The 20,275-nt window shown below is 36.7% G+C and overlaps 1 protein-coding gene across 2 annotated transcripts in view; it reads right to left on the bottom strand.

The window, feature by feature from the left end:
- The window catches only part of LOC145662571 (rho GTPase-activating protein 32-like), a 659,017-nt gene that overhangs the window by 355,257 nt on the left and 283,485 nt on the right, over window positions 1–20,275 (bottom strand). The window contains exon 2 of one of the 2 annotated variants that reach the window (XM_081728261.1): window positions 471–599. The exons of the other annotated variant lie outside the window; for it this stretch is intronic. The gene's annotated coding sequence lies outside the window, so the exon portion shown is untranslated. The remainder of the gene's footprint in view (window positions 1–470; window positions 600–20,275) is intronic. 2 annotated transcript variants of the gene reach the window in all.

Genomic DNA, 20,275 nt, shown 5'->3' with positions numbered 1-20,275 from the left:
ACAAACTATGATAGAAAACAGTAAACCTCACGACTACGAGAGTCCCCGTTCAGACCTAGTTTAATGCTAGTTTGCGCCAGTTTTATACATCATTTGTTTTTGCTGTTGCCAGATTCTAACTTCGAAAATTACTAGTAAATTCAAGGTGAAGTAAGGAAGTAATACCCCCTTCGAAAGGAACAAATTCCTCCACATAAATATGTAAACTCGTGATTAATTAAATATACCGAAACACGAATATTTAAAGATCTCTTTTTCTGGCTCTTAACCGGGGTGTATGAAAATATCTAAACCATCCACTGACTGAACTTCGTCCTACAATGATTAGCATCAAATTTCAGTAAGGTCAAGTTAAAGAATATATGTTCTCTAACCATTTAGTTCTCAATATTAACTTCAATGTATCATGGAACATGGATACTACTCTCATCCTCTATAAATTACTTAAACAATGACTCATGAACACTTACCTCTCATTACAGTATTATTGTAAATATCCCACTGTTCTTCATCAACCATACTATCTCCTAGTAGTTATCACGTGCAATTTTCTTTTCTTTTCTTTTCTTTTCAACGTTGAAAGCAAATATGATATTTACCTGCAAAGAAAGATAATAACAATAACGTATAAGAAGGGTGTTTATTTAACGTTCAATAGTACACATGTGTATGTAAAATGTTGACCTTTCATTACAACCATGCTGAATATACAGTAATATGAGTAGAATAACAAACTAAACAAACTTTTTTTCATGAGGAGTAAAATTGTAAGGTCATTAGGGCCATGCAAGGACTGTCAATGAGCCCAATATTGGCGTGCTCAGAAAGGGTTGGTAAACTGTCATAGTCTGTCACTAGAAGCCCCAAGATGATTAACCTGCTCTTCCTCCAAATATCATATAATAATATCATAGGTCTTCATCTTCAAAGAAGAAAGTTGGTTTTGTATGTGTGCAAACTATAAATGTTTCAAAAATGTAAAACATATAACAGTTTTTACTTCAGGATTTGTATATCGGGAATATTACAAGAAAATATGTAATATATTACAGTCCCGTTTAACCGAATTTCCAGGTTAACTGAATAGCTCACTAAGCGTTCACCTGATTTTAAACTTTTTTGTTTCATGAGCTGAATTAAATTTCACTGTGTCAGTCGTATATTACTTTAGATATGCTCAGTTTCTAAGGTATCAGATGTTGCCAACAACTTCTTTCCACGCCAAAAATATATTAAATATACAGTACTGTATACCAGGGGCGGATCCAGACGGGGGCGATCGCCCCCTCCCCCCAGAAGAGGAAACTTTCTAATTTTATATATATAAATAAAACCCACTCCAAAGTTTGGAGCCCTTAAAAGTAACAGTATGACAACCCACCGCCCCCCCTCAGAAGTCGGCCCTGGATCCGCCCCTGCTGTATATATTCCGACTTAAACGAATTTTCGCTCAACTGAATCACCATCGCTTCTACTAAATTCGGTTAAATGAAAGTGCCGAAGTGGCTCCGTGGTAGAGAATTCACGTGTGTTGCGTGGGGTCCCTGGGTCGATCCCAGCTCGCGCCAACTGGACTTTGTGGTGGAAAAACATCGTGTCTGTGTGTGTGTATGTGTTTTCTCATAGTTCTCCCGTTTCCTCCCACTTACTTCAGTCCACTATTTCATTCATTTCTCATCATCACCATCTCCTTTAGGCTACCCGGCATAATGGGGGCGTAGAACTCAAAGATTTCATTTCATTTTTATTTTCGGTTAAACAAAACTCTAGTGTACTTGTAAATTACCCAATTATACATTTGAAGATTTAATACAGGTTTATTAGTTCAAACACGCACTTGTACCTATAATTTAAGTACCATACTATTTCTCAATGCAAGAAAAGCATCTATTTAACAAACAATGCTTTTGTAGAAAGATGAAAGAATAATTTTTTATAAACAAAATAAAATCTAATAGGATATGTGAACTATCTCTAAAGCTAAATCTCGAGTCTTATTTTTAGCTTCAGTTGAAGCTTACATTAATGTGTACCATCTGAAAGCATCAGATATAATAGTTTAAGGACCGTAATCAATAATAATAATAATAATAATAATAATAATAATAATAATAATAATAATAATAATAATAATAATAATAATCGTGTAGCGAATGGTACGAACGCAGTCTAATGCTTACTTACTTCCATAGTACTATGCCTCAATATAGAGAAAACCTCGAGAGATAGTATGAAGAGCATTTTTCTAGCAAACTCCGTAGCAATTCGCGGTAATGCTGAGCGATGTACTGGCCACATATTATTATTATTATTATTATTATTATTATTATTATTATTATTATTATTAATAGTAGTAATAGTAGTAATAGTAGTAGTAGTAATAGTAGTAGTAGTTTATCTAAAACTAACTGAATGGTTTCAAAATAACTATAGGACAGACAAGTAATTATATTATATCGTAGCGCTCCCTCGTGGCTAAGCGCATTGAGAAAAAAAAACGTTATCTGGAGAGCGGTATATTGTAAAACTATACGGTATCCTTATGTTTACTACAGAAATCAGTACGGAGCATACGTTATACATAACCTACATATATTGCCCTTTTTCCCGCTTAGATGTTACTTCATGCCGTTGGAGGATATCTGGCACAGTCTTCCATATAAGTTATTACATGGTATACGTATCTTATATACGTCAGCTATATATTACATACGTCCACCTGTATGTGAGATTCTAACCGCCTATATACAGTTCTTTAGTTCCTACGAAAAGTACATTTATCCGGAACACTTATACGAAAAGTACGTGTAAAATATACGTTTTCATTTATACGTTTGCTGTACGTTGTCCAAAAAAACTACAGGATTTACACATGTAACCTACGTTTTTATGTACGCCACATACGATTTTTTCTCAGTGCGGCTAGAGTAAGCGCCGTTGGCGTGGGAGACCCGGGTTAGATTTCCGGTGGGAGCTCTTGTCGTTCAGATCCCACGTTAAGCTGTAGTCCATCCATATCTCGTATAGAATGAAAGGGACATTGAACTCTCACTCAAATCTTTTATTTTGTTTTAATGTGCTTTTATCCGTTAAGTAACTGCTTATATAAAAGCTTCTGTCATTTGCGTCACACAGTTTAGACCTATATTTTCATAGTACCGTGTCAGTTGTGTCATGTTTCTAAAACATATTTTATATTTTCTTGGTCATACAAAGTTGTTTTTGTACTATCACTGTCGTGTATAATCTCACCTACCCAAGTACGTGATTTTCCCTAAAGATCACGGTAAATTGAAGTTTTCAAAAATAGCACAATAGCTCTTAACAGTGATTGCGGGTCTGTTATTTTGCACAAGGTACCCAACTAACTACACACTACGTCATCCTTCAATTATATTGCCTCAATATTGGATATTTTATGAAAGTTTGTTGAATTGTCCCCTTAATTTACTTTATGAAGAATTAGGTGAAATTCCTCTTCTTCACACGAGAAGAATAGGTTTATGGGAAGTATCTGAACCCTTCCCCCGTAGGACACGCATTTCAATAAAATGTAACGACAAAAACCCGTAATGTCACTCCTAACACATTCCCACCTCTCACTCCTTCGATGCCGAGGAAAGAATGGATCACCATGCCGATGTGAGATGAATTTCTACTTAAACAGCATCGGCAGTGTCACTATTCATTTCAGTGACCCCGAAAACTATGAACTGGACAGCAATTCAGGTTGCTTTCCATTATTTTTATACATTTCGATTATTTTTATTTCATGACTCGTGGCTCGTAAGTAGTGAAACTCAGTGTGACCTGGCGACGACATCTCTCTCTCTCCTCATCTCACTAAATCGATGATTTTCCTCTCCTGTTGGTGCATTTGTGTATGTCAAAGCACTACACTAAAATTCAAGTCTGCCTACAGGCGAGTTTTAGGACGCAAGTTACGCTTATGACGCAAATTACGGAGAAGGGGGGGGGGGATTCATTGAAGATGACACAATCGAACTTCAATTACACCATGATCTCTTTAAGAACGAAAACTGTTCCGAAGTTGAATAAAAAGTTCCGAAATCGAATAAAATTTAGTTTAGAAAGTAAGTCATCATGATTTTATAAGCTCCTCTCGCCTCAATTATTTTTTGGGAGAGGAGTACGGTAAACTTGGGGGATGAGCACCTTTGCTGAAAGATAACTACAAGGTTCATCAATATAAATGCATATGAATCACAGAAAAAAAAGCTATGTTTTCTTATGCAAGATCGTCAGCATTTAATCGAATGAGCCTGTAAAACTTGACATGTACAACATAAGAGATACCACTGAGCCCAACAGCGTTACGTTATTCTTTTTTCTATAGTCAGTTTTGTTTGTTTTGTCTCGAGGAAAGAATGGATCACAAAGGAAATTCTGGATTTAATGGATGAGAGAAGGAAATTGAAAGAATATCAACAACAATGAGGCTAAGATTCAATATAAAAGAATAAGAAATCAGATTATTTGTAAATGCAGACTTGTCAAAGACGAGTGAATAAGAAAATAATGTGAAGAAATAGAAAAGGTTATGAACAAAGGCAAAGTATAAGAAGGTTAAGAGTAACTTCAAGCCACGGAGACCACAGACAATGTCCTAAAAGATAAAGGAAGACCAATGACTGAAGCTGAAAATACAGTGAAAACGTGAAAGAAATATTTAAAAAGGCTCCACGGAAGCGACAAGCAATTAGAAGAATTAGGCAACATGAAGGAACTAGAAGAAGAAGCGAGAAGAGATTTCATACTCAGATCCGAGTATGACAAACATTACAAGACCTAAAACATGGAAAAACTCCAGGTGTAGATCAGATGCCAACAGTAAGTGTGAAACAGGAAGTTCAAATCAGATGGCATAAATTAATTAACAACACTTATGAAGAAGAGTACGTGCTTCCGCACTTCCAAACGAGTAAGATACCAGAAACAGTAGATTCGGAGAAATGCGAGAATCACCGAACGACAAGCTTCCTTACACATGCTTCAAAAATCTTGACAAATGATCTACAGAAGATTGGAATCCAAGACAAAAATGATCCACATAAAAAACTAGCAGATCTCCAGTTTGGATTCAGAAAGAAAATTGGAACGAGAAAAGCAACGTTTTTATTAGGTGGATTGCTAGAAGAAAGAATTCCAGTGGGAAGAGCAACTGAATGTAGCATTTGTAGACTTGGAAATAGCGTTTGATGTAGAATGCAATAAACTGTTCAATATTTTGAATGAAACAGGAATAAAGGAGTAAGAATAACATAACCCAAAGAACAGAAGGCAACAATTGAGGTAGGAGGAAGAGAGAGAGAGAGAGAGAAGAGAAATAATAATTTAGAAAAGGGTTCGACAAGATGCTCACTGTCACCAATTTTATTTAATCTCTACATTGAAGAAGCAATAAAAGATATGAAGGACATTCGCAGTATAGGAATAAACTGTTCATAGGCAGAAAATACACACGCTTAAATTTGCAGACAATATCGTAATGTTGGCAAACAGTGAGACAAGTCTAAACGGTATGTAAGCAACTGCTACTTAGCAGCAAATTCAATATGAAGAGCAAAGTTATGACCAGGGGTGGACTGGCTATGTAAAAAGGGCGCGGTCACATACTCTGGGAGGGCGCCGTCCATCCGAGGCTTTCGGTTGTATGGAATACCCCCTCCTAATAAAAGAAAGTGCCGGTTAATCACGACAGAATTATACAAATTCAATATTTTCATAAGCAAACAAAGAGACTTTAATTACTAAATACGAGGCGTGTGTGGTTTTTTTTAAGTAAGATCCGTTTTGTTGTAGACACTAGTAGTTCGCGCGCATACCGCAACTAGCGTGTGCGTCGTGTACCGGCATGCCTCGGGAACAACTGTGCTCAATTTCAACTCTGTAGCTGGCCTGTACGGTTGTGTTCTGTGCTTTCACAATGTTTAAGACTATCAAGTCGCCCGCCGCGTGTGAGGTTCGCTCAGTGATACGGTTTTTGTCAGCAAGTAACCTGTCTGCTGCAGAAATTCATCGACAGATTTGCGAAGTGTACGGTGATACTGTTATGAGTGCAAGCAAAGTGCGTGAGTGGGTACGAGAATTCCAAAATGGCCGTGACAACGTCCATGATGAGGACCGCTCCGATCGCCCTTCTTCGATTACAGACGATTTGGTGGCTTCAGTTGAAGCGAGGGTTCGTGAGAACAGGCGCTTCACAATAACAGGTCTCTCAAACGAATTTCCTGAAAATCAGTGCTTTACAAAATTGTTTCTGAACACCTAAAGTTTAGGAAACTGTGCTCCCGTTGGATCCCAAAACTCCTGAAGAGGACCACAAAAAACAAAGATTTGAGTGTGCCATGAAGTTCTTGACTCGTTATCACGAAGAAGGTCACGGCTTCTTGAGTCAGATCGTAACTGGATACGAAACATGGGTTTCGCATATCACGTCCGAATAGAAGCAACAGAGCATGGAATGGAGACACACAAACTCGTCTGTGAAGGTGAAGGCCAAACAGACTCTGTCCCAGCGCAAAATCATGGCGTCGGTGTTTTGTTGGTTGACTTCATTCAACGAGGAACCACTATCAATGCAGAAGCATATTGCCAAACCCTGTTAAAACTACGCAGAGCGATTCAAAACAAACGACGCGGCATGCTGGCAAAGAGCATTGTTCTTCTCCATGACAATGCAAGACCTCACACTGCAGGTCAGACCCGCGATTTGTTGGACAGTTTTGACTGGGAAGTTTTAGACCATCCACCCTACAGTCCTGATCTTGCACCGAGCGATTACAATCTGTTCCTTCACCTCAAACAACACCTCAGTGGTAACCGTTACAATGATGATGACGATGTGAAAACGGCAGTGAACTCTTGGTTATCGGAGCAGGCGGCAAGTTTTTATGAAGAGGTTATTTTGAAATTGGTTGAGAGGTATGATAAGCAGGGCCCGGATCTTGTTGACAAGTCAACTTTTTTCTGTTACGCATAGGACAAGGCAAGTTCAAATAGAAACGTTATCCATCAACTCTAGGTTCTAAAATTATAGTTTTTTAGGGTCAACTTTTGGTCACTTTCTGCTGTTTTGAAATTTCAGGTCATTTTTTTAATATTTTAAGGTAACTTTTAGGTCACTTATGGTCTTTTTATTCTTTTTTTCTACATAAGGAAATCTTTAAATGAACACGGTTTACGGATGTGGAAAAGACGAAACTGAATAATCTCTTTTCTTACTTCCTGACTGTTGGAGTGGAAAAACTGCATTCTTTAAAAGCTAATGAAAACTAAACTGTAGCTGGGGGTAAGATGGGGGTTGGTAGGTGGCCAAACAGATAGTTTTGAGTTATTAACCACAAAGAATGTGATCAGGTGAATAACTAAAAATGCATTAGAAGGCGTACAAGGGTTTTAAACAGGTTTTTATCTATTATTTTCATGTAGTCTAAACTTGCTAAGTTTTATTGTTTAAGAGTGCTTCCTAGTTTCAACTCGGGAGTGAATTGACGCTTTCAATACTTACAATGCCGTACAATGGACTGATCAATAAAAATAAATGATCAATAGACTGCAACTAACTGAAACAAAACTTTTTGAATATGAGTGAAAAATGTTAATTAAAAATCCAATGGATATTAAAAAATGTCAATGTTTAATGAAATAAAAGTTTGAGAAAACGTAAGTTTTAAGGTCAATTTTGTGATTTTTAGGGTCATTTTACAGGAATTTTAATGTCATTTTATAGGTCACTTTTTAAAATTTTTTAGGTCAACAAGATCCGGGCCCTGATGATAAGTGTTTGAACAAACTTGGCAACTATATCGAAAAATAGAGTAAAGTATGTACTTTCTGAAAATACATTTACTTATGTTCAAACGGCCTTACTTAAAAAACACGCCTCGTATATTAGGCCTATATAAATCTGCACACTTTAACTGAGACTACAAAAATCACAACAGTTGTTTAAATTGTTCGGCTACATTTGTTAACAGCCTAATTATAACTGAAGATTTGAGTTAAGTTTGGGTCTTATGCTATTTTTCATACTTCTATCCTTTTAAAGCTATGTTCATCATAACATTAACTTATTTTTCATCTATTTTTAAAACCGTTAATAAAAAGTATACATGAAACATTTACTACAAATTAACAAAAGTAAATTTAGAATTATATACCTACCTAGCGAAAAAAGAAATTCAAAAACAAAACTGGAAAATGAAAATAAAGTCACTGCTTTATGGTTGAAGGAGCCTTCGCATCTCCTTGCTTTTCTCACACATTTTGTCAATAATAAGATTGTTGTCTATTTTGGTCAGAATGTCTCTTTCTGAGTTCATCAAGAACAATGATTCCAGATGTTCATCTATAAGTCTTGAACGGAGTCTAGTTTTTATGTAACGCCACTAGCGCCTCTAACGGCGGGAGTGGGAGGGAGAGACATGTAAAAATAATCCAAAATGACCGAGATTAGAGTCAAATCAATATATTTCGAAGTCGCTGAGATCATTCATGGTACCACCAAAGCCTAAAACAGAAAGGGCAAGGTCGTAGGCCGAGTAAAGACGGGATCTGGGGGCGGAGCAGTGGGGGTGGGAGGGTTGATATATAAAAATCATCCAAAATGACCGATATTAGAGTCAAATCTATAAATTTCAGGGTCCCTAAGATCATTATAATGACATTCCCGAAGCCAAAAACAGAAAGAGCGAGGCCGCAGGCCGAGCAAATACTGGGATTTGGAGCGGAGCGTGGGGTTGGTAAGGGTGATATGTAAAAATCGTCCAAAATGACCGATATTAGAGTCAAATCTATATATTTAGAGGTAAATCTAATATCATTAATAGCATTCCCACGCCGAAAACAGAAAGAGCGAGGCCGCAGGCCGAGCAAATACCGGGGTCTGGGGTGGAGCCCTAGCTGGCCAAAGGCTAGCGAATTTAAAAATAATTATGTAGCCTTGTTTTTTTTTTTTTTTTATGTGTTCAGAGAGGAAACTGTGCTTCTTCCCGAGGCTAAGACGGGTCTTAGCCCCTCCCGAGGAGGGCGCAAAGGCACTTATGTGAGGAGGGCGCAGCGGCCATCGGGCCGGTACTTGATTATGGCCAGTCCACCCCTGGTTATGACGTGCATTAGGAAACAAGAAAGAAAATGATTATGAAAATAGGAGACCATCTGGTGGAAGAAGTACAGGAATTCTATTATTTAGGGAGTAAAATAACGAGCGATAACAGGTACAAACAAAATGTAAAGATCCAGAATAGCTGAAGTGAAGAAGACATTTGAAGAAAAACCCGAAGCTTCTAACCATGAGCATTGGCATAGAGTTAAACAAAAAGCTGATGAAAGCATATATGTGGAGTGTGACATTATATGGATGTAAGACATTGACCTAGGAAAGGAGGCAAAACGGAGAATGGAAGCCTTTGAAATGTAATGCTATAGAAAAATGTTGAATATCAAGCGGACGGGCAAAATATCAAATGAATATTGGAAGTAGTAGGAGAAATAAGTAGTATACTGAATATTTCGAAAAGATGAAATAGGATGTTTGTACACTTGATGAGACATGAAGGAATCAAGCTATTAGCTATGAAGGGAATTGCGGAAGAAAAAATGTCTAGAGGAAGGGCACGATTGAAATATACGGACCAAATAACACAAGATATAGGGAAGAAAAAAACATAAAGAAATTAAAAGACAGGGAACGGTGGGAAGCTGCGTCGACTGTTGACCTCAGATGATAATGAATCAGTATCAAAATCACTACATTATTTTTCAGTATCGGAAGACGAATAAACATGGAATTTTATTTGAAATCACAGTCATGATACTTTGATTACAAAATGTCACACGAGGAACCAAACACTTGAATATTCGACCTCGAACAATTGACATCACTAATTCACTATAAAATTATACTGTAATGCTGTAGAACTTATATTCAAATTCAGGTTGTCTCTGGGTCATCAGATCTGTCCAGATGAGCGGATCTGAGAAACAAGGCCCAGACCCGAGTGACTCGAAGTCGTAAACGAAACTGACCCATGCCATTACTGCTCCATGTGTGTCCAGCGTTCTTCTAACAATATTATATATGAAGATTCTCAATATTTGTATAATTTCTGTCCCCATACACAACATCACCTTTTCTCCTCAACCATGCCGAAACCAAGAGCTGCAGTTTTATCGCGATTACAAGATTTTTTTCATCCTTATAATCGTTGGGGAAGTCTTAAATAAACAAAATGGCGAAACCATAGTCAAGACTTAAGAGCTTTACGCCGTGAGAGTATCTCATATCTGAAGAAAACTAATTGACGCGTATAAACGGTTGTGTGATAAAGTCATAATTACTCATTTCTTTACACATGAAAACAAAATTAGAATGTTAGTACTCATCATATACTGTTCTGTTTGTTGTGTTGAAAATAATATTACTGAACCTAATTATAATTCACGATTTGAACTGTGAAACTGCTGCCATACAAGAAAGAAAGAAAGAAAAAATCATTGCTTACTATGACATGATTACGAAGCAGCTATTTCGTTTTTCTTACGCGAATGCCTGGGAGACTACGAGGAACAACAACAATGTATGTATTCCCAAAGTATATAATAAAACAAGGATGAGAGAAATTACTCTAATCATAAATATTTTAACACCAGTCGCTGCTGCTGTATAACATACTACAGAAATGAAAATATCTCATTTACATCTCATTTGCAATCACTCCATATTTTATAATAAAAATAACAACAAAATGCAAACATAAACAAGTAATAAAAAGAGACGCTACATAATTTCCCTATTTTTTCTTCTTCCAACTTACTCAACTATAATGAAAATGACGTCGCTTTCTTACAGCTAATTAGCAATTAAACCCTAGCAATGCAGACAGAAAGTTGTTACACAATTGTCTACCCACTCAAGTAAACTTCTTGTCTCTAAAATGTATTCTACGTGTTTAAAATTCCAGTAAAATTTAGTTCCTTCACGTATATGGTAACAATTTTATATGCACTATCTACTTTCCAATATCTGCTGGGTTTTAATATATTCCTCATTTGCTTCGAACACACACTCACTGTTTTCTTTTTCAAGTTGTTACAATGTTGATACAAACTATATTGTATCCAAGTTATTCAGGTGAGCACGGTGGCTTAATGGTAAAGCGATTTCCTCTTGTGCTTGGGGTCCCTGGTTCGATCCCTGCCCAAGTAAGTTTGTGGTGGATAACATCGTGTCCGTAGGTTTTCTCGGGGTACTCCCGTTTCTTCCCACACTCTCATTCCACCAATTCTCCCATCCGTCTCCCTCAGCCTAACGAACATAATTGTGGGACATTAAACAGGAAAATTTCATTTCATTTCACTTTTGCATCCGAGTTACTCGGTTAATTCCATTGAAATGTTCGCCTGACGTATGTGTGGCACCTTCATATAAAAATAAACGGATAAGAAAATCTACAATACCTTGTTAGTCGCTGGCTGGAGGTTAGCGTCACATTTCAGCAGCTATATGAGACATGGTCCTACAGTTGAAGATGGAATCCGTACCACTATAGAGCGTTCAAAATTCAAGAGTATACCACCGCAAATCGAACCCGGGACCCCGTGCAGCAAAGGTAAATTGCGCTAGCCTCTAAACTAGCGGGGAGAGCTTCTTGGTTATCACATTAGCCTCCAGCTGCAACCAAAATTTTTGCCTAAATTAAGCCAATCTACGTTGCCAAGAAATTCCTCTGAACCGCCCGGTTATCAGAAAAGTTGTTTCTTCCCAAGAAGTAATCAAAATACAGGAAGACGTGGTAGCCGGTGGGAAATATGTCAGGACAATACGATGGATGAGCTAAGGAGATGTTTCACACTGCAAATAATGGGGTATCTGCACCGAACTAAGAGCAACATGTGGACGTACATTGTCGTGCAACATTGAGGTCACCATGTCTGTTCACCATTGTTGGATACTTGCGATCAAAATTGTCGAGTATTTCACAGAGTTCAGCACTGTAACGATCCATAATGATGGTTTCGCCTCGTCAGAGAAAGACATGTTGCGTCACTCCCACTATAAACCACCGTACCAGCAACAACACAAGTCTCTTGTTGGAGGGTTGGTTTCAGAAACTTTCCTGGAAATTGATCATGATCCAGCTCTGTCCTAACCAGTTACAAATACCATAAAATATCATTTTTTCTTTCGAATTTACTATCCAAAAACGAAACTTTCTCGTAAGTTATTCACTAATTTTTTAAAAGGGAGTTGAGCATAGCGCAGAGTCGTAACATGTTATTTACAACAAATCAGAAAAATGTTGGGAAGCCAAGTGGAGTCTTAATGGACGAATTCCGTCCTTTGTAATCTCGATTTGCATAAGTATGCAACATATAATAATACTAGTAACAAGTGGGTTTCGTTTCACAATGTGAAACTACCTAGGTACAGTAGACTTCCAAACTATGGAAATTCAATACTCACAGTTGAAGTAGTGCATCTATAGCTACAGGTTGCACTAGATTAATAATATGAAGGATAGTTTCAGTTCCTTGAAAGCTGAGCCAATACCAAAAATCCGTTACTCGCTATGCTTTACTGTTTTTGATTTATAGAGATAGCTGTTGAAACGGAAATGTTTGTTTTTAACCACTTCCGGATTCAATAGAGAGTTAAGGGAGAAGATAGAATCTACTCTTCGGGAGCTGAATCGCTTGCAAAAAACTGAATCTCTTACAGTTTTTTTGCTCTACAAAAATCAAAATGTAAACCGGAAGTAGCAGCAAATTTCAACCATTTCCGGTTTTGATAGAGTGCTGCGAATTATGATGGTATGCTCCCTTGACATCATGAATCAACTGCAGAAAACCGCTATCCAGTATTACCAGTTTACCGGTATTACCAGTATTACCGGTATTACCGGTATTACCAGTTTTGTTTTATCGACGATAAATGTTAAAACTGGTCTAGAAATGGTTAATTTGAACTACTTCCGGCTTGAATAGAAAGTAACTGGAGAAGGTATAACATATTCTTGGGAAGTTGAATCAATTTCATAAAACTGCATCTCGACATCTCTTACTATTTTTGCTCTATGATTAGTATTAAAACCGGGAACGACTAATTTGAACCACTTCCAGTTTAAATAATGAACAAGATGGAGCCTATTTTTGGAACAAAGAATCGATTGTAGAAAACTTCATTTCGATATATTTTACCGTTCTTTCTCTCTGTGGAAATCAGTACTGAAATTGGGAGTAATATTAAATTTGAACCACTCCTGTTTTTGGTAGTGTGTTTCGAACAGTCATGGTACGTTGCTTTGAGACGCTGAATAATTTGCAAAAAAACAAATCTCGCTATATGTTACTGTTTTCGTTTTAAGGCGATAAACGTTGAAACTGGAAATGACTAATTTGAACCACTTTGGTTTAAATAGAGAGTTAACGGAGAGAATGGAATCTTTTCCTGGGACGTGATTCAATTGTAGGAAAGCTTCTCACTATACTTAATGTTTTTGCTTTATGGAAATTATTATTGAAACTGGAAATGGCTAATTTGAAACACTTTTCGTTTGAATAGAGATCAATGAAGACGAAACCTATTTTTGGGAGAGTGAACCGATTACAGAAAACTCCATCTCGATATCTCTAACCATTCTTTCTCTATGGAAATCGATACTGAAATCGGAAATAATATTACATTTGAACCAATTCCGGTTTTAGTAGAGTGTTCGGAATTATCATGACAAGTTGGCTTAAGACGCTGATTAATTTGAAAAAAGACTTTTCTCGCTACCTGCTACCGTTTTCTTTATATGGACTGGAAATAACTAATGTGAACCACTTATGGTTTAAGTAGAGAGCTAACGGACTAGATGGAACCTATTTTTGAGACGATGAATCGATTGCAAAAAACCGCATCTCGATATATCTTACTGTTTTTAATCTCATACCTGTTGACAGGCGGACGGACGGACTTACGCATCGCATAAACGCTATCCAAGAGCTTTCATAGTTCGGAAGTCTTATAATAATCACAAACACTAACGCTCTCCGTTATATAGCATACAGGCTGCTTTTGCTCTAAGCGACTTCATTACAGCTCTTGGTTGCTATAAGCAAACACTGGTTAACAACAACCATACATGAAAGATTCACTCTGTAATGAAGAAAAAATCACATGTGAATGTGTGCATGTATATAAAAGAGTTTATTTGTGTGAAGAGTTTATTTGTGTGAATATTTACATTCTCTTTCTCTGTAAGTTTCAACGATGAGTGAGTGTATGAAGTTCATTTACATTACATCTCTCTTTGTGTGTCTGCTGCAAACTGCTGATCAATAACAAAGAGACGAGAAGCATCATAACACTAGCCTTATTATCACCAGTCTGCAGGTGTAATTCACAGTGATTAAAAGAGAGAAAGAAAAATCATAATCAATACCTCTCAATGTCGGTATTAATTAAATATTGTAAACAAGGTGTAGGATTCACGATGAAAGGGAATGCTAATTTCACAGGTAATCTAACTGACCTTTCTAATGCCGTTTCACTCAATTATCGTTAATTGTCTATATTTATGCAGCTAATAATTATAATTGTTACAGGATGTGTATATACTATTATATTTCACTTGTATGTTACCTTCCCTATACATCCAATTGGTTCTAATATATCAAATAGTTATGATTAAACACAAGAAATTTCCCAACTCGAGTTTCTAATTTGCAATCATATATGTGCATTATTTACTTTTTTCTGTAATAAACCTAATCTATTATATATAAAAAAAATACCATGTGTGCTTCCGGTACGTGAAGTTTCATTTTGGACGTGCTTTGGACCCATATTAAACGACAGGTCAACAACGACTCATGTAGTCTTGGTGTTGAAAAGTGACGTTAAATTTCACCCAATCAGCCAACCAATTTACACGAAGCCAAGAGTTTTCATTAATCAGATATACATCACGTCTTATAGATCCTGAAATTTTGATTTTGCAGCCTTCTTATAGACGCCTTCTCCCAAGTGAAAGCTGGTGTCAAGATGGGAAGGTTTAAATTATGTCTAATCCATGTAGTTGTTTTATTGGTTAATATGGTCGTTCCTTTTTAATTCGCCCAGATAATTCGTTATCGGTCTTTCGTGCTCACCCCTTCTTTCACTTTGTTGGCTTCTAGCAATGAGTTGCGAATAAAATATCAAATGATGTCCGTTATTTCTTATTTTCTGCATCGTGCCTAAGGTTGCCCACGAGATGAAACGAAATATATTTTCATAACAGATACTAGGCGAACCCAAGCTCTCCCAAAGACACAAATTCACTTTCCGGGACGAGACGACCAGATATTTACCATTCTAAATGATTTTATTACAAGAAATACGGATTTGATGTGCTGTTTCTGGTAGGAGAAAGTCATCAAAATCTCAATAAAGAGAGACTAATCATTGCTTTGGAATTTTTAGTGTTCCAACCTTGTATGGGTTCTCCCTCTACAAATTAGGCAGTGTTGCCTACGCTACGAGACGAGACGAGAGAGAATTTTCGTAACGAGATAGACAAGACAAAAACTCTTCAAATAGAAGATGTACTTTTCGAGATGAGATTGCCTTAAATCAAGTCTCGTGGACAATACTATTCTTAACACAACCATTAAAATAAGTATTTTTCCAGTAATGGAATGTCACTTGCCGAAAATTTGGCGCATTCATGCACTAGTGTAATAATCTCTTCATTTTTATGTACAAGTCACCTGTTTTGATATCGTCCACTAACTATAGTATTTTCTTAACCTACTTCTTTTCCTATCTACCAAACCTTCCATTAGTCTCTAATAAGCAAGTCCTCTAACCGTTTTATTTTCTTTTTCTCCTTTAATATTTCCAATATTATTCTATTCTTCCCTACTGTACCTAACAATTTCTTATTAGTTTTCTGTTTGACACCACTAATATTTTCAATTATTTTTCGCACCCATATTTCAAAAGCCTCTTAAACACGTTTGTAAAGTCACGTTTCTGTTTAGTATCACACTTCTTTTTCACAAGAAACATATAGTACGACTTCTTCCCTCCTCTTTATTCAGCAACTCATACATTACGCTTTCCTCCTTCTCAAACGATTCTTTTGTCGTTGCTACTCCTGTTTTTATTTTTCATTCAATTCACATTTCAGATCTACTACTACTACCCAGGTACCGAGAAATAGTAACCTCCTTTATTTTATTTTGTACATCTTCTATAACTACCAGAGTTACTTTCATTATAATCACCACTACTCCCTTCTTTCAGTTTTTATTTCGATCCTACATTCTACACAGTATGTTAAACAATAACCCTTTTAATAAAATTGAACAGTGGACAGATGAATATTAGAGTAGATTTTCATAACAATAATAACAGTAATAAAATTTGCTAATCCTTATCACAATCTCCACGAACACCTAAAGACTATGGAGATAAATTTTATTATTATCTTCATGAACATCACTGTAACCATGCATTTATATATAATTAATAAAATACACTGTAAAACAATTGATGCATACAAGCTTCGACGAACAGAATTCCGTTATCTTAAAATGCGAGGTAACGAAAATATTATAATTCCAGACATTTACTCACAGAACAGGTATCAGAACCACATCGTTCAATATCAAAGATTAAACATTTGTATCACAAAGATCTTTCTTCCCTTTTTTTCATAAATAAAAAGAATATTGGCTAACTTACTTTCATTAAATTTTCCGCTCTACATGATACAAGCTTTAATTAAGAGCAAAGACCTCATTTTAAAACAAGCAAGATCAAAATGTTATCTATAAACTGGTTAAAATCATTCGTAAACGATTTCTTTCGAGGAACTCAAATTAACTCGTCACTTTATTCTTGAGCAGCTAACATTGTAACAAATTCAGATCTATAGTATATAGAATGGCATTAAAACCTGCAAGTCACCATTGTGTTAGTTAGTGATGATTCCAGATTTTTCCTCAAGGAGGGAGGATTTTACAACACTGGAGGTGAAGAGTAGTACTACGAAACTACTGGGAATTCAGATAGGAGATATAGCTTCGGGGAATTAATCCTCCATGCCACCCCATCATTGGCGTTAGCTATCGATCATCACCTTATTTCACTGTATATGTATTAAACTCACTTTCTACTTACAGCCAACACAGTCGTATAGCGAACAGTTTTTGATGTTGCCGGGTTAAAAACAGTATTTCTTCCAAGCATACTTCCAAGAGCATAGGGAGTACATGAAATTTCAATAAACCGCATTATGATCTTTCTATTGGAAAGTGGGCCTCTGGTAGCGTAGGCTCTAACGCTCTCGCCCTTAGTGCGAGCGATCTCGGGTTCGATTTCCGGTGGGGACACACGATCGAAAAAGTATAACAGTTGTCTCAGGCCGGTCATCTTGAGTTTTTTTTTTTTTTTTAAGCTTTCTTCTCACACCATAGTATATAACATACAGGTCTAGGGCCGCTTTCTTCTTTCTCCCTTCCCCAGATTGTTTGCTCGCCGAGGGACGTCATCCCTCAGATCTGACTGGTTTAATTAAGTCCATAGATGCCGGCTATGCCCAGAAATATGTATAAATAAATTTTAAAACTTGTCTATTGGAAACCATATACGCTCTTAGATGTCATATTTAACTAAGTACTTTTTCGAAACCTAATTTTAGAAAAGTTAAATTTTCAATCCTTTGCTAACTTCGTTTCTGTTTATTCGAAATACGTCTGTCACTAAGTTACTTTCGATGTGCATTGCCCGTCCGTCTCAGTTTCCTTATTACTGTTCTAGAGGTCTCCAAAATTCGGATGTTTGTGATACTGTAGCATCCTTAAATTGGAACATCGAGTAATAAATGTGGTATTGCAAGTTTTCGTGCAACACAAAGGTTTGAAATATGTAATAATTGGACGAAATACCATTTGAAATAAATACAAGTTGATGTTGAATCGCAACTTGCTCCACTAAGCAAGGTATTACAGAGTTTGTCAAACGACTTTTCCCTCCTGATATTTTATTCGCACAAAATTTCAACTTTCTTTATAAATTAGTTTAGAACTTACAAAGAGGGTCAAGTTAGGCGGTCCACATTGTCGTTTATGTACAGGGTGTTAATGTACTATACCGACAACAAATTGTAAGAGATGATTTATTACATCAAAATGAGGGGGAAAGTTCCTATGGACCTGTGGGAGCAAATGCACAATTCCATAGCTCAGGGGGTCCAAAAATATGGAAAAACTGGATTTTAACAAGCGTTTTTTCCGAACATGAGGAACAGTAGAGCTGCAGTTCATATCAGTGTGAAGGAAATCACACAAACGCCACCCAAAAATGTATATTTCAGCAATAAGCAACGTGTAGGCCTACGCAAGAGATTCCCTACAGGTCATAATTCCCAGACATGTTCCCTACAGAACTCTCAGATATGCTCTGACAGAGGTGGTCAAAAGTAGACACAAAATGTAAGCCTTGACTGCAGTGAATACGGGATGCGTCGGCGGGAAGTCGGAAGTGTTAGCGACCGCCAGTTCACGGTTTCTCATGTTTAGAGTAATGCATGTTGTATATGATACATGATACATGCTGCATAAACATGAGTATTGTTTCATGTTTATATATGTATAAAACGTGTAATATATCGTCAAACAATATATTGCACCAAAGGATATTCCGAACATATGGAGCTGACGGTCCCAAACACTTCCGACTTTCCGCCGATGCGTTACGTATTCACTACTGTCAAGGCTTACCTTTTGCCTACTTTGAACCAAACTTTAATTCACATCATATCTGAGAATCTGTTGAGAGCATGTCTGGAAATTATGCGCCGGAAATAATCCCTTACGCGCACATTGCACATTGCACGCCATCCAAAAAAAATGCACAGGGTCTATATGTAACTTCCTTTACGCTAATATGGACCGACACCGCAATGTTTGTATTTGAAATAAATCGTGTTGCAATGTAGTTTTTCACGCGTTTGGACGACTCTAGATCTGAAATGATGTACTTTTCATTTCCACAGGTGTTATACATATGAACATCTTTCTTACTTTGACGTGAGGAATCACCTAATATATATATGTATTTATAGGATACAAATAGATCATAAATTCACGATGTTAAATAATAAAAATGATTTCTTATAATTACACTGTTATTTACTTCCACTTTGGAATCGACTTTTCTTTTTTAATTCGGATAATGGAATCAAATAGTAGACCATATCCGCGTATTATTTATCTGAATGCTAATGGCCATCTATATAATTTGTCATCAATTCTACTATGGAGATATTTCAATATTGTCCGATATACGTGTATTTATTATTTATCAAATCTTATAGCGTACAGTGATAATCTCGTCGCACACTGTCGTTATTCGAAACAGGTGAGTACAAAGTCTAACCCCCCCCCCCACACACACACAATATTATACAATGGTAATTACCATTTGTGGAAGTTATTCAGATTTATATCCTTCAAAATAGTTCCCTTCACTATTAATATATTGTTCCCAGCCCGTTTTGCACTACTTAAATGCATTCTCGAACGCACTATTTGGAATAGCCTGGAGTTCTCGTAGTGAATCCTTTGCTATTTCTTCTGTGGATTGGACACGGAGACCTTTCAGGGTGAAGATCAAACAGAATAGAAAGAAGTTTACATACGCCAAATCGGTGGGCTACAACAATCGTATTCTTCTACGCCAAAAACTTACTATAAGGAGTTGAATTACACAGGAGCATTATCACGGTGCAGCATCAATGTTCAATTTTTCCAAGCTTCTGGTTTCTTCTTCCTCACATCCTTCAAGCTCCTCGTCACTACTAAATAATTATCTTTGTTGATGATATGACAACATAGGACGTATTTATATTGACCATCACAAAAATCAAAGAAAACAACAAACATCACTTTAACAGTCGGGAGCGACTTCGACGTGATCTTTTGGGTCTCGGCGAAGATTTTTCTACCCAATTTAATGTGTCTTTGTTTCAACGTCATAATCATAGACCCAAATCTCGTCACCTGCTATGATTTTTTCAAGAAGCTATAAGATCTTCACAGGTTTTCAGACGTGTTTCATTTTGTTCGTTTGTTAGCAACCGTGGAATTAAACTTGCAGCAAGAGAACCTATGTTCAGTTTTCCAACTAGGATCATATTACGAAAATTTACTGATTTTTACTTCCTCAAGTATTTCGCGGACGGTCAAATGACCAAGTTTTTCGTAAAATATCGCACAT

Source organism: Thermobia domestica, chromosome 10 (genome assembly GCF_964235325.1).
Source record: "Thermobia domestica chromosome 10, izTheDome1.hap1.1, whole genome shotgun sequence".
NCBI classification, from domain to species: domain Eukaryota; kingdom Metazoa; phylum Arthropoda; class Insecta; order Zygentoma; family Lepismatidae; genus Thermobia; species Thermobia domestica.
The sequence above is the reverse complement of the archived record's forward strand: the minus strand, read 5'-3'. Positions and strand labels throughout refer to the sequence as shown.